The sequence below is a fragment of the Hermetia illucens genome, chromosome 5, assembly GCF_905115235.1.
Source record: "Hermetia illucens chromosome 5, iHerIll2.2.curated.20191125, whole genome shotgun sequence".
NCBI lineage: Eukaryota > Metazoa > Arthropoda > Insecta > Diptera > Stratiomyidae > Hermetia > Hermetia illucens.
Window position 1 is genome coordinate 95,320,897 of NC_051853.1, and position 16,882 is coordinate 95,337,778.

The following is a 16,882-nucleotide window of genomic DNA, read 5'->3' on the forward strand; positions in this document are numbered from 1 at the left end:
AACTTGATTTTCTTTACCTTTTACGTAACTTATGTTGAAATTATATTCGTTGAGTTTTATGCGCCAACGAAGGGTTTTTGAATCGGGGTCTTTGAGACTTTGTAACCATACTAATGGTCTATGATCAGTTTTGATTTCGAATTTTACACCGTAAAGGTAGGGTCTGAAATATTTTGTAGCCCAAACGATTGCTAAAAGCTCTTTCTCCATGGTAGAGTTATTCCGTTCATGTACATTGAGGGTTCTTGAAGCATAAGAGGTTGGATGTCCTTTCTGCGATAGAATGGCTCATATGGCTTTGTTGCTAGCGTCTGTGGTTAGAGTGAATTTTTCCTTGAAGTTTGGATACTTCAGGATTGGATAGTTGATTAACATTTGTTTGAGTTTTTCTAAGGAGTTTATATATTTGGGATCGCTATAATCGATCTGATTTTCATTTTTAAGTGAGTCTGTTAATGGTGTCGCTATTTTTGCGTAGTTTTGGATGAATTTTCTATAGTATCCAGTGATACCTAGGAAACTGCGAATTTGTTTCAAAGTTTTAGGGATTTTAAGTTTTTTTATGACTTCAATTTTATTTGGGTTGGGTTTTATACCATCCGAAGTTAATATGTGACCTAGAAATTCGGTTTCTTTTGCGAAAAATTTGCATTTATCAACTTGTATTTTCAGGTTGTGTTCCTGTAATTTTTGGAAGATTAATTCGGTATTATTTTCCATCTCCTGTATGGAGGTGCCAAAGATTAAAATGTCGTCTAGATAGACAATGCAGATTTTATTGATATGATCCGCTAATACTTCATTTACCATGCGCTGAAAAGTAGCAGGTGCGTTTTTTAAACCGAAGGGCATACGATTAAATTTGAAATGTCCTTGAGGTGTACTGAAGGCTGTTTTGAACTTATTTTTTTCTTGTATTTCAATTTGGTGGAATCCTTTTGCAAGGTCCAATGTAGTGAAGTATTGTGCCTTTCCGAGTTTATCGAACAGGTTTTCTATGTTTGGAATTGGGACTTTGTCTTCGACAGTTATTTCGTTTAATTTGCGATAATCGATTACGATTCGCCATTTTTGTTTCCCTGAATTATCAAGTTTTTTGGGGACCACCCGAATTGGACTATTGACAATTGATAATGCCTTGTTCTAGCATTTCGGTTATTTGTCTGTTCACTTCCTGCTCATGGACAGGTGGAAATCTATAGATTTTTGTATAGATAGGTTTGTCTGACGTTAAGTCTAATTTGTGACGGGTTTGACAGGTTACTGTAAGTAAATCTCCGTCTTTATACATTAAGTTGTTGAATTTTTTTAGGATTTTCGTGAGAGACTGTTGTTCCTCTAAGTTTAAATTTTTGGTTAGATTTTGGTATTTTTGTTCAATAACGGGTTCTATGACTTCAGCATTATTGATCTCCTATGGTGGAGCGTAATTGAAAGGGATTCTGGTTGTTCCTATTTGTAGGTATCCAAATCCAGAGAATATTGCTGCGTTCAGTGGATATAGAAGATTTTGTCCTATTATACCTTTGAAAGATTTGTTTGAAAAATCCATGATGTTCCATAAGATTTTGTGATCTTCTGGCATTTGAAATTATTTTGGCATGTTTGTTTTAACTTTGTGTGTAACATTGTAGTTACCGCCTAATCCTGCTATTGGGATCGGAATGTCGAGTTTAATTTTTGGTAGGTTTTGAAGACAATTTTGATCAAGACTAGATGTTGTTGCTCCTGTGTCTATCAGGATTGGGATTGTTTCACCATCGATTGATAAATTTATTATGGGTAAAGGGTTTCCGAGGCAAATATTTGAAAATTTTGCTCAGGTTGAATGGTTTGTGTTGACATTTTGGAGATATAACTCATGTCCTTGGGGTCTACGTTTGGTCTGGGAGTATATCCTAAATTATATTTAGGATTGGTAATTTGTGTTCGCATGGATGCGTCTGGAATTTCTGACCTATTAGTTTCATTCCTTTTTTGAGAATGGTTATTGAATTTGTTGTTTAGGATCTGCGGGATCCTAAGTCCCCATCCACTTGATGGTGGACCGGACTAAATGTCCACCATCAAGTGGCTGGGGACTTAGGATCCCGCAGATCCTAAACAACAACCTAGCTTTAGTCTACCTTAGACTACAACGACTGGCGTTTTAAGTCCAATATAATTCGCAACCTTGTCGTGTTTTTGCGATGATAAAAGGGAGCGTCCTTCCACCTGTTGGCACTTTCGGTCACGCTGCCCCCAGGGCAGAGGTGAGGCAGCGTCTGATGAGTTGCCTCTGCCCTGGACGAAACCGTCAGTCAAATTTTTGATTTCTTCGATTTTTGTTATTGAATTTGTTATATTTATATTCGGAATTGTAGTTCCTTTGGGGTTTATTAAAACTTTGATTAGTTTGTTTGAAGTTGTAATTACTGTTGTCTCTGTTTTGGGGATGTTCAATGTTTTGATTATTAAATTTGTTAAAACTTTTGTTGTATTTGCAATTATTTTTACTATAATTGAGGTTTTTCTGGTATTTAGTGGGTTGAAATTCGTCTTTCATTGCCGTAGCATCCACTCTGTCAATGATTTCTTTGAGGTAGTTGTAAGCTTCAGTTAAATTGGTTGGTTTTTTCGCGTCTAGAGCCCAAAATTCTGCTCTAGGAAGAAGCGCTAGAAATTTACTTAAGACAATTTTGTCGGAATTTTTGTGATTGTAGATGATAGAGTCGAGTTGGTTAGGATCCTGCTCATATTTAAGCGAAAGCAGATTTTTGATTTCTAATAGTTTGTGATACAGTTCGTATATTGTATAATTTTTGTTTAATTTATGGTTAAAGTTAGTTATTCTATGTAGTCTCGCGATAATTGAGTCGTATGATTCTGATACGCCAAATTCGTTTTTGCATGCTGATGCAACGGAGTGCCAGCTTTTGTCTGGGAGATTTAAATAGGCTTGTAAAGCTCTGCCTTTTATTTGTTGCATTATAATATCGTAGACGAACATTCTTTCGTCGCTAAATGGTGCTAATGCTAATATTTTGTTGACATGTGATATCCACGTCGTTAACATATGTTTTTCGCCATCGAATATCGGTACGTTTGCCGCTCGTCGAAGGACTTCATTGTATGGAATTGTGAAGGGTTGGTTTTCTGGTCTACTGACACTTGGTCCTTGTTGTGTAGCCATTTTGTTGGTTGTTGATTGGTTGGTTTGTTTAAATGTTTTACCTAAGGCCTCTAGTTCCTTAGATACTTACTTTGCGATGTCAGTATGAAAGTCTACAAGGTCGAGACACTGCTGGATACTGGTGATGAACCATAGTTGTCCAGCATTTAAAGTTAAAATGATTTAAGGGCTTCCGTAGGCGTACTCGCCCCACCGGTAACGTGCTATTTTCAGTTTTTTGTTTTCAGGATCTGGTGATGACTTTTTTTTAATATAACACTTTCACTAATAATGTTACTTGTTGTTTATATATTAGCCAACTCAGTTTGTCCTGGTTGGAGGAGAATTCTTTTAAAATTCGTCCTATAAGGCGATGCAAGCCTTTTTTATATTTGTTTTGACCCGAATTCTCTTAAAATTCTGGAGTATGGGCGTTGCAATACCTTTTTTTTTATATTTGTTAGGTTAACCGGAATCACAACTGGTGTTACGGTGACAGTTTATTTTTGCAGGTTCCCGATCGCGTTTGTTTTATTTTGTGTGTTTTCCTTGCCGTGTCATCTGGATCGAGTTTAGCTTAGCGGAATTTTTTTACAAAATAACTAACTGACGACCGAAACCGACTGCGCCAGTTACGAGTCTGTTATTTAAAATAAAAAACACGGCGGATACTCGGAGTAATAAGCTTTATTTCTCGATGAATTTGCCTAAGACTAAAGACTTAGATCAATTCTACCTTATATTTATAGTTGAGTTGAACAAAGGGCGCAAATTGCCGAGTTTGCAAAGTTGCATCTTTTGTAACTCGATATCGCTCAATGTTCGTTTGAGTCACGTTTTTGTTTATGTTCAAATGTCGCTTATCTCTTGTGGATAGATTCTAACTTCTGTTAGAATGACAATGTTTATATTATGATATTTCGCTCGAGTTTAGTAAGATAAATTTTATGAAGATAAGATGTTTATGACTCATACGTATTATGGGCATGTTGTGTTTGTGTAAGGTGGAGTGACGCATATTACAGGACATGTAACCATATATAAGTGGTAAGCAAAAGTGGACCACTAAAAGAATTGTCAAGGTAGCGTGCAATTGTAGAAGCTGTTCGTTACATTAGAATGAGGATATCGAGTCGTGCAGAGTTGGCCACCCAACCAGTTTTAGTGCGGATCATTCAGCTTTTCTCTCTATCTAATTAGCATCAGAAATGTAGGTCAGAGTTGGGTAAGATCATATCCATTATTACGATTACCAGTTTTGTAATCACATAATCTCTTCATTTTCCTGTTTAATGGTCCAGGCGTTAAAGTCGAAAATCGGGTGCGACCTCCAAATTCTTTGAGTCAAGACTATCCATGTCAATGAGCTTACTGCGCAGGACGACCAACTGAATCTGCCCTGCATCAAGTGGCGAATGTATTATATTATGGGACGCCATAGAAATGAATGAAATCTCATTGTGTTCGAAGGAGAGTTTGATAGTACATCGTACACAAAGATACCAGATGTCTTGGTCCACAGGGGAGTGGAAAACACCTTACCTTCCCTTCTGGATGGGCAGATGTTAGAGACTTGGTAAATTGAAGTGCCAATAGCCGCAAATTTGATTGTCCTGAATACTACTTATCCACAGGATGGGGTATCGTCACCGTCAATATGGATTAGAGCCAACAATTACTGGAATACAAGTCCGAGGTAATGCAAATGATAGCCGATGATAGAATCCAAATTGGACCAAGAATTACTAGTACCTGATGCCTGCAAGAGGTGCATCAATACTATTCACACGGAAGCGAAAGCCTGAGAGTTACATCGCTTGTAGGTGAAACGAAAAACAAAGATCAAATATTTGAAAATTCCACTAGACCAAAAATTACTCTGGATGAGATATTTTGAAGACATACATTTAGTATGTCGGGAAACTTCAAGGTCTCTGATAACGTGTTGGTGCATAGCAGGAAAATACTATGTTGGATATACACTGCAATAGTAGGGTAGTAACCTGTGGGGCTATGATTTGGACTGATAGAACTAAATTCAACATAACAGTCAGGGAGTTACACAAACTGAAAAGACTGGCTTGCGTGAGTATCAGTGGAGTTTCCTTGGAGATACATCAGATAAAAGCAAAGAGGACGACCTTCAGAATGTCCAGGAGTATAAGTATAGCGGGGAGTTGACTATATTCAAGGAAGCATGATATTCTTTATGGACGGCATCCAAAATTATTGATCCAAGGGATAACATGACTACGGTCATTCGATAAGATATTTGAAAGATGTTGGAGCAACAGTGCAAACCAAGAGATATAAATTAAACTAGCAACTGACTATCTGGTACATTGATGGATCCTTTAGGCCAGAGGGAGCGGATGCCAGTATCATTGGCCCAAGAAAGACGTACTTTGAAATAATGGGTAAGCAGACTACTGTATTCCGGAATGAATAGACGACTTAGACATATGTGCTTCCTTCTATCTCGAAAGAAACTGTATGGGGCAGAAGATTTCTATGCTGATCAACAGTCAAGCGACTATCTAGAGATCAGGTTCAATCAGGTCAACTCCAAACGAGAATGGGATGCCATGAGGTATTGAACACGCTCGGCTTGATCAACGGAATCAAGGTTCCAGGTCATATTGAGCTAGAAGGCAAAGAAACAGCGGATGAGCTGGCTACGAAAGAAGCAGGGCCCTCCTACATGGACCAGTATCCTTCTATGAAATCGGAACAACGTGGAGTAATGAAAACTAACAGCTAGGTCAAAGGGCAGTATAGGTCCGAGGACGAAACGTGGATTGGTACCAACGATGGAGCATAAAACCTGGGAACGCTTGCTGAACCAACACCAACAGCTCTACTACCAAACCCTATCTCCACCTCCACGGGGTGATTGCTGGGAGTTCTTTCTTCATGAAAAACTGCAGATGGAGAAGGATGAAGACGAGTCTCCCGCGCCTAAAAACGGGACAAAATGTACCAGCTGGTCCTCCAGGTTGACGTTAAGAAGTCACGAAGGGAGCCTCCGACAGGATGGCTTTCAAAACGAAGAACCCGGCAACGACACGGGATAAATGATTTGCATATTTTCTCATGGAACGTGCGCTCCATGTACGGACCGAATGCTACTGAGCAGCTAGCCAATACCCTGTCCCAATATAGGACGGATGTAACAGCGTTCAAAGAGATGCAATGGACAGGGACCGGTTTCCCGGAGAAGAGCCGTTACACCATATATTATAGCGGCCATCCAGTAAACCATGTGCTCGGAGTAGGTTTCTTTATCAGCCAAAAAACGAAACCCGCTGTTATCGGCTTTGAAAATATAAACGAAAGGCTATGCACTCTGCGTTTGCGAGGCAAGTTTAGAAAGATAAGCCTCATAAACGTTCACGCCCCTACAGAAGAGAGTACAGAGTCAGAGAAAGACATCTTCTGCGAGGCATTAGAACGACCCCTCAAATCCTGTCCTAGATATGGTATGGCATCAAAATCATACTTGGAGGTTTCAACAGTCAAATAAGGACAGAGCCCTTATTCACGCAATACGTCAGCTTCCATAGCTTACATAAGGATACCAATGATAACAGCCTGCGGATTATTCAGTTTGCAGTATGGCATGAAATGGTTATTGGAAGTACCTGGTTTGCGCGGACAACGGTCCACAAACATACGTGGGCCTCTCCAAACGGGACCACTTTCAACTAAATTGACCACGTGTTGATCGAACGCCGCCACCTCTCAGCCTTGATGAATGTCAGAACATAAAGGGGAGCCAATATAGACTCGGACCACTATCTCGTTGTGATGGTGCTCTGAGCTCAAATAACAACACCACCCAAAATCCCCTCTGACAATCAGGTGAGAGTGAATACTCAAGCCATCCACAACACAGCCCTCCACAACACTTATAACAGGGAAATGGATGCCGCAATAACCGCAATCAACAGAGATCCTGGAGATGAAGCATCAACAAATGATTTTCACAACCGCCTGATACGGCCACAAACATACTTGGCCCCAGCCACAAGAACAGTTAAAATGGCTGGTTTGGCGATGAATGTAAGCTAGCTACGGAACGAAAGAATTCTGCATACCGACTAATGTTGCATTCTCGAAGAACGCGGGCACGCGCAGAGACTTATCACGAACTCCGTCGAGCGGAGAAACGACTTCACTGACGGAAAAAGGAAGCCTGGGAGAACCAACAAGTCTGTGCACTACAAAAGTACAGGGAGCAACCGCACCAGGCGCGCAAGTTTTACAAACAATTCAGCAGGATGAAGCCTTACACACCTCGATGTTCATCCTGCCAAGACAAAGAGGGAAATCAGATTTCCGACGATGGAGCGATGGGTTGAGTATTTCGATGAACTGCTCAACAACCAAAATATAGGTGATTTGGAGGTCCCGCCAACAGAAGACGACGGACAAATACTGCCACCACCAACCATAGAAGAAATATTCCGTGCAATTCATCGGCTTAAAAACCATAAGTCGTCAGGAACCGACGGAATTACAGCCGAATTGCTTAAATATGCGAGCGACACCAAGCAATTACAACAAGTGGTTCATCAACTGATACTCCCAGTATGGCACCGCGAATCAATGCCTGACGACTGGCAACGAAGCATTATGTGTCTCATACATAAGAAGGAAGATATCACACAGTGCAGTAATTACAGAGATATCACGTTGCTGAGTACCATCTATAAGATGTTCGCTGCTATCTTGCTAGAATTGATAGCCCCATACGCCCAGAACATCATTGGCCCATAGCAAAGAGGCTTCACTCCAGGCAAATCAGTAACATATTAGATTTTCTCTCTGCGGCAAGCGATGAAAAAACTATTGGAATATGGACGTCAGTCGCACCATCTTTTCATCGACTTTAAAGCCGCCTATGATAGTATACCCAGGATAAAACTGTACACGGCCATGAGAAAATTCGGTATCCCGAAGAAATTGATAGGATTCACAAGGCTGAGCCTGACCAATGTGAGAGGCCAGATAAAAGCCGAAGGATCACTCTCGAGACCATTCGACATCAACAACGGTCTAGGACAAGGGGATGCCCTATCATGCGTCCCCTTCAACCTAGCCCTGGAGAAAGTGATTCGCGATGTCGATGTAAATGCGAAAGGCACCATCCTCTTCAAGACCTCCCAACTACTGGCCTATGCTGATGATATCTACACCGTGGGAAGAACAACCCGAGATGTACAGTCTACCTTCAACCAGATCGAGCAGGCGGTGCGACATCTTGGGCTGCACATTAATGGAGGCGAGACAAAGTACATGGTGCCAACGTCAGCGCCAAATGGTAAATAATGAAGATAGGTGACTACAACTTTGAGACCGTTGATAATTTCTCCTATCGAGGGTCTAAAATCACAACCGATAACAGCTATGACGATGAAATCTGTGTACGGTTGTTAGCAGCCAACAGAGTCTATTTGAGGTTACAAAAACTGTTTCGCTCGAAACGTCTCACCATAGGGTCAAAGCTCTTACTGTACGGGACAATTATGTTGCCAGTCCTCATGTATTTCATCGGAGACTTGGGTTCTTAGCAAGAAGAATAGCGAACTTTTGGCCGTGTTCGAGAGAAGAATCCTCCGAAGAATTTTTGGCCCCCTACATGAGGATGGACGATTCCGTAGCCTACATAACGACAAAATCTATGAGCGATACCATCCATGACCGTCAGGTTGTGGATAAAATCCGGCTCAATAAGTTACGGTGGGTGGGTCACTCAATCCATATAGATGAGGATAATCCAAACCGGAAAGTCTATAAGGGCAATATCTATGGTAGAAAAAGAAGACGAGGCAGAGCCTACCTAAGACGGCGTAGGCCAGCACGAGAGACAGCTTTCGAGGGTATCGAATTGGTGGACCTCGGCGCAAAACCGGCATGTCTGGAGTTCCTTATTAAGGCAGACCTAGATCGGATACCGGTTGTTGCGCCGTTGATGATGATGATGATGAAAAACCAGATCTGAGGTCTATGGTCGTGAAGAGTTTTCATTTTCCAAAGCTCGCTAATGTATTTGTTATATCAGGAATTGGGTACGCGTCAGCGATTATGACAGCGCTTAGCCGTTGAAGGTCGACAACTAGGCGATTTTGTTTCTCACCTCTGGAGTTGGGCTTCTTAAGCACAATCCAAATAGGGGAATTATATTGGCGTTTCGATGCGCGCATTAGGCTATCCTGCGGCAGTTTCCCTATATGGCTTTCCACCTCTGCACTAATATTAACTGGGTAAAGGCATGTTTTTGTTTAAATGGGGTCTATCGTTGAAGTTCTGATCTCTGCTTTTACGTATAGTTTCATTGCCATTGATGTTTATCTGTTGAGATACCTTTTCTTTTAGTGGAATTTTAATGCCAGGTTTAATGGAGAGCATGTTGGTTTTGCTATCGATGACGGCCTTTAATTTATTATATTTGGCGTATCGTCCTTAATAATTCCGTCAACTAATGTTAATCCTGGGAGAAAGTAAAAGTCCAGGTTTCCAACACCCTTGAAGAACTTTCCAATGACTTTATGCGTAATTGGTATTACATTGGCTACTGATCGAATAGTAAATGGGACCTCCACTGGCTTTGCGTTGGTTCCTAATTTGGTTAATATGAAGTTTTTATTGGCCCCAGTATCGACGAGGCATTTCCGAATTTGACCGTTTTTGAAAGTATATTCTATATAGGGGGTGCTAGAAAGGCGTACATCATAAAATTTACTTGGTCCTCAGAATCGGAATGGTAGTATGCCACTTCCGGTTGCTTCTGTATCTCCGAATTATCCATCGTAGGGTTTAGCTGGTCCTCAGCGTCTGGTTGGTAATCTTAAAAGTAATTTTCATAAACAGTGTCTGGTGGTTCCTGGGCCTCCAAATTGTACGTGCGCTGTTGTTTCTTCGGAATGTTGCCAGATTCGTTCGAGCGCTTAATGGGTTGTGAGTCGAATGGTCTGTTCATATAGTCTATCCTATGTGTTTGAATATATTGATCTATTTCCATGGGAATTGGTGGTTTCGGCTGAGTAAGCCCGCGGGGGGAGGGAGGGTATTGGTGGAGTGGTTGTTTTTGGTGTCTATATTGGATGTTGTAGACTTGATTTCTTTCGGGTAATCCCAACTACAACAACAGTTACCTCAGGTTTCGTTTTAGTATAGCGTGGCTAAGAAACCTGGTTATTAGGGGTTTGGAGTCTGATTGAGAAGTTTCTGTGGTGGATTTGGATATTTCTGAGGCTTAGATTTTGTATCTCTAGACAAGAATATGCTCCTGGCAGAGTTTGAGGTTTCTGAATGATTAACATTTAGGATAAGTCCTCATTCACTATAAAAAAGGATAAAGCACGTTTACGGTAGTTTTCAGTCAAAACAGTGACTGTTTCCTGTGAATAATCTTATGTTTTTAACTTGTTAATGAGTAGTGACAATTGATGGTTAATGGTAGCATAAAACTCATCGACACTCTTATTGCCTTGGATCATTGAATGAAGTTGATGCTCCAATCTCCGATCATCCCACTTGACGGCATAATGAAGCGATAGATATTTTTTTATGCTAAGCGAAGCGTCTTACGTTATACTGTTTTATTTTTTGCTCTCCCAACACTTGCCCACCTTTATTAATTTTTACTATTAGTGGCAGATCCAATATATGATACTTGCCTTACTTGACTTTCTGTCAGGTTAGTTGCCGCCCCCTAAAATACTTGAGGCAAGACCCTTGGAATAGTTTGGTTTATTATTATATGCATAATAATTCCTTTCGCACGATTATTTATTCTATTAGTGGCACTATCTGCCGCCCCGAATTTTCTTAAAATTCTGAAGGCACGCACGTTTCGTTCATTCACACGATTATTCTTCTGCTAGGGCATCAAATCAAAAACAAGTCGGGAAATCGGAAGTTGGACGCTTCAGGTATGAAAGGTTTTGTGTATTTCTTTTATAAAGATATTTGAGTGTGTCTTTCCCTCATTAGTACGTTGTATGTAGTATATGCATATATTATGTGAGAGTATCCACTTTCCAGTGATATTGACATAAGCATTGGCATAGTCTTGAATTTTGTAAAGAAACGACAACTTTGGCCTATTATAACTTTGTTAATAATAGCGCGATTTTCACCAAACTTGATACGATTATGCTCTATATTACTGGTGAACCTAGGATGAATTTAAGGGGGTTTTGCAGCCAATTACTAAAAATTATAGTAATATACTATTATTAACTCTATTTGAATAAATATCGATATAGAGGTTATTTCGGAGCCTAGGTACCATACAGTGAAGACCGGCTTCGGAAGATATTAACCGAGACTTTTAATTTGATACCTCACATGACTATATTTGACATAAAAGGAAGTAACTCACTGTATGCGTGAGCGTCCACAGTTCCCACCAAATATGATGTCAATCGCTATAACGCATGTGACGGACAAACACACAGAGAGACGGACAGGCAGACAGACAGTAAATCGATTTTAATAAGGTTTTGTTTTACATAAAACCTTAAAAACACCCCAACTTTCAGGAACAATCTTATTCATCACCAAATTAATTACAAGTGAACCTTAATCCTAAGCTTTGCACTTTAGTTTATACTAAATTTGGAATGCAACGGGAATGGCTACCTGAGTGCGCGAGAAAACCTTCAGGTTGACTTGCAGGAATGTGTGGAGGTCAAGCAGCAATTGTTTATATGGGAAAGCATAGGATCCAAAGGTGATAACCTGTATATGTATGATAGTAAAAAATGTATTCTTTGCACCTATGCAGCTAAGCCATAAAAGTTAGGCTAATATGTTCAGATAACCTCACCCAATTTCGTCCGTTTTTTAACCCCACAATTCTTATCTTCTATCTACTATCAATCCCTTCAGACTCTGAAGCAACCTTGAAAGTGGCTGTAGCCCTGTTAGTGGAGTAGTCTGTTGTGAAATGCGTAACACACTTAAAAAGTCCTTTACAAAGTTGAAAGAACGATTATTGAGGCATTCTAGCGGATCAATCAATCAATTAATCAATCAATCAAGTTTACTCGTGTGGGCAAATAAAAGGTTAATGATGTAGTTATTCCACCATTAACATCACGATTCATGTTTATACAATTTCAGATATAAAAGGCTTTCCAAATATATTCATTTCACATTTTAAAGTGACATTATCATTCGCTCATTATTTTTCCTAAATTATGCACATTCATTATTTATTTTAAGCTGTTTTCATTCAATATTTGATTCTGAATTTACAGTCAATTTCATCTCATCGCATTGTGTGTGATCCGATTTCCATTTGATTTGATTTCTGTCTTTTATATTAATTTCCAAGCCTTTTCTATTAATTTCCAAACCTTCATTCACAATGACATAGAATGTGAATCGGTGGCTGAGATGAAATTTTCAAATTCATTTATTAATCTACAAAACGGCCAACATGGCATGGCTCTATTATTATTAGAATGAATTCCTAATCTGTGTCCATTGATCGAATTACAAAAACAGAATTGTTGGATAAATATTACAGCAAAATATAGAGCGAATAGCGAATTAAACGCCATTCAGGTTGGATTTCGAGTGCATTCAATTCATTAAACAGATTCATGGAAACATAAATTAATGGAAAATATTATTGATTTTCTGAGCCGATTATTCTGTGACAATATACGGGTAATCATTCATGCTACTATGCAGGTTTGCACTATCCGGACGCATTTATTTAGTTTAATAGCCAGTGTTCAGGTTTTTATATTCTCCTGCATTATTAGCGCACTTTTAAGGCATCATATAAAGCCGTTTTGTTGGAAATTTTCGGAAATGAGTCGACATTTATTTTATTTAGTAAAAGCATATCCATATATATGGTCCAAAAGTGATGATCATTTTCTAAAAGGGTCCAAACCACAAGTACTCTTTTAATATATATATTTCCCATTACTATATTTGTGGATATTTGTGCATTCCTTTTCCGTGTCAATATGAATATCATAAAGTATAAAAAATGTGTCACTTTTAGTTCGTCTCGATTCAGAAAGGCAGATTAAATTAATTGGGCTTGAAGAATGAACCTCGCAAAAACCTATTTTTAAGGTTTTTTTTAAAACACGGTCAAACGCTCTTTTCAGAAACAGTTTTACCTATTGGAACGCAATTAGGAAGAAAGGTTGAAACAGTGAATACTCCGAATGTATTGAAGTGTATTGATAACTTTTGTGGGGGGGGGGGGGAGTTGGAATAGAGGAATGGCACAGAATAAAACAATGCGGGGTATGAAATGAATGGTTTCAATTAGTACTTTTCGAAGCAGAAGGAGTGCGGCGGTTCGAAAATTATTACTTCAAGGACGCTTTCTCAGAAGTTACTGATCTGGAAAATATGAAAAAAATTGTGGTAGCACCTACACATACACCTCAAAAATCTCTCCGCCTAAATAAAATAGTATGTTATAATATTTTACAAATTTGCCACGAATCCTCCTTAAGTTCATCTTAGATCCGTGCTAGTAACATGGGTCTTAATATGGATGGAAGCAAAGACATACTAGATCATAGTTGCCTCTTTCAAGTCAAATAACTCCTCTCTAAGAGATTCAATTGACGAAGTAACAAGTGGTTCTCGAAATATCGGTGTTTGTTTAACCAATAAATGTCAGTAACGAATAGCAAAAAGCAAGTCTTAAGTCTTCCATGCAACCCGCTCGAGGAAATCTTGAGATTTTCGTAAGTCTTCAATGCAACTCGCTCAAGGAAATCTTGAGCTTTCCGCACGATTTCAATGCAATTCGCTCGAGGAAATCTTGAGCTTTCCGCAAGACTTCAATGCAACTCGATTCGTCAAACCTTTTCTTGAAGAGTACAACTTGGTAGCGGTAAATATGGTTTCAACCGGACCACGCTTCTAGATTTCGCCAATCCTTTAACAAAGTCTACAAACCTGTTGCTTTTGGGTTAAAACCGCAGAAGGAAATCAATCATAAAACTTTATTTGAGTTTAGAATGTAAATAACTTTATTACATAAAAAATGGAAGAGGAACTAAAAACTTTCTGTATACTCTCTTTCTTAATATTGACATCTCACCAAACTCATTTTTCAAATTCAATTATTCTTTTTCACATCACGACCCGCTCCGCCATGGAGAACACCGCTGCTGGCCACCGTCAATCGAATTAACAACTAACTAAAAAGATTTACATTTTTGTATGTATTTTGCATTGACTCTTAATAGGTGCTATATGCAATCGGAATTTATTTCGAATGTTGTTGTTCGAAATAAATTTCGAATGTTGTTAACCCCGCTGCGCCACACCAAAACTAACATTTCGCATATATCACCTATTAAGAATCAATTCAAAATACATACAAAAATGTAAATGTTCTTAGCTTATACTATCAAAGTAAAGAGGATTTATTAGAAAATATTATAAAAGTACACATGTATATAAATAAGAATATTTATGAGTCACTCCTCACCACTTCATGACAAATCAGGGGGAATCCCTGCTGAGGTTTCCAGCTGAGAAACTGTCCCAGATGTTCACGGTTTTAACAATCTAGTCAACACTTTTACTTATTGCAAAGGACATCGTCTGCCTTTTTTCATTGTCTCTATCATCCTTGAAATAATCCAACGCCTTCTCATTGTGTTCCAAAAATTTGGCCGGAAACTTTTTTCTCCCTTATCTAAATTTTGTTGTACCAATTCTCCGTTCGAAAGTGGCACTTCAGGAGTATTAATTACGTCAAATATATTCTCTTCATTGATTTCGTCAAAGACTATAGTTATTGCAATCTCAAGAATTTCCCTGTTGATTACTGAATCGCTGTCGATATCAATGCCAGAAGGAGACTCAGGCGCTTTTGGTCAGATTTGAAACCAGGATTTGTTCATTGTGCCATTAGTTACTTCTTCGATATCTTTTACAGCCTTGAGAATATCAAAATTTTTCCACATTTCTTTAATTGGAAGTTTCATCATCATCATCAAGGGCGCAACAACCGGTATTCGGTCTAGGCCTGCCTTAATAAGGAACTCCAGAGATCCCGGTTTTGCGTCTACCAATTCGATATCCCTAAAAGCTGTCTGGCGTCTTGACCTACGCCATCGCTCCATCTTCGGCAGGGTCTGCCTCGTCTTCTTTTTCTACCATAGATATTGCCCTTATAGGCTTTCCGGGCTAAATAATCCTCATCCATACGGATTAAGTCACTCGCCCACCGTAACCTATTGAGCCGGATTTTATCCACAACCGGACGGTCATGGTATCGCTCATAGATTTCGTCGTTATGTAGCCTACGGAATCGTCCATCCTCATGTAGGGGGCCAGATATTCTTCGCAGGATTCTTCTCTCGAATGCGGCCAAGAGTTCGCAATTCTTCTTGCTAAAAAGCCAAGTCTCCGAGGAATACATGAGGACTGGCAAGATCATTGTCCCGTACAGTAAGAGCTTTGACCCTATGGTGAGATGTTTCGAGCGGAACAGGCTGTTGGCTGCCAACAACCGTGCGCGGATTTCATCATCGTAGCTGTTATCGGTTGTGATTTTCGACCCTAGATACGAGAAATTATCAACGGTCTCAAAGTTGTAGTCCCCCTATCTTTACTCTTCCCGTTTGACCAGTGCAGTTTAAAGTTATTGGTTGGTTGGTTTTCGGTGCTGATGTTGCTACCATATATTTTGTTTCGCCTTCATTGACGTGCAGCCTCAGATCTCGCGCTAATCGGTGCCTGCTCGATCTGGATGAAGGCAGTTTGTACGTCTCGGGTGGTTCTTCCCATGATGTCGATATCGTTAGCAGAGGCCAGTAGTTGGGTGGACTTAAAGAGGATCGTACCTCTTGCAGTTACCTCGGCATCACGGATCACTTTCTCGTTCTTGATGTTGAATGGTCTTGAGAGTGATCCTGCTGCTTTTATCTGGCCTCACACATTGGTCAGGGTCAGCCTAGTCAGTCTTATCAGTTTCGTCGGGATACCGAATTCTCTCATGGCCTTGTACAGTTTTACCCTGGCTATGCTATCATAAGGGGCTTTAAAGTCGGCGAATAGATGGTGCAACTGTTGTTCATATTCCAACAGTTTTTCCATCGCTTGCCGCACAGAGAAAATTTGATCTGTTGCTGATTTACCTGGAGTGAAGCCTTTTTGGTATGGAACAATGATGTTTTGGGCGTATGGGGCTATCCGGCCTAGCAAGATAGCGGAGAATATCTTATAGATGGTACTCAGCAACGTGATACCTCTATAATTGCTTCACTGTTTGATATCTCTCTTTTTATGTATGAGACAGATATTGCCTCGCTGCTAGTCGTCAGGTATTGATTCGCTCTCCCATAACTTGAGCATCAGTTGATCCATGAACTTACGGCAAAAATTGAAAAGGCGATGTCTGGTAAAGAATACGCTTTAGGCGCATTCATGGACATCGAAGGTGCCTTCAATTATGCCTCATTTGCGGCAATTTGTGATGCGGCAAGACAGCATGGAATCGAACCGCTGCTAATCAGTTGGATCCTTCACATGCTAGAGTGGAGAAAAATCCACAAATCGGTCGGCCAGAAGTCTATTGAAGCAGGATGTCTCAGGGGCTGCCCACAGGGAGGGGTTCTCTCTCCACTGTTATGGCTCTTGGTGATGGATACCCTGCTGTGGCTCCTGGAGGACAAAAAAGTCTTCGCGCAAGCATTTGCGGACGACCTAGCCGTAATAATTAACGGC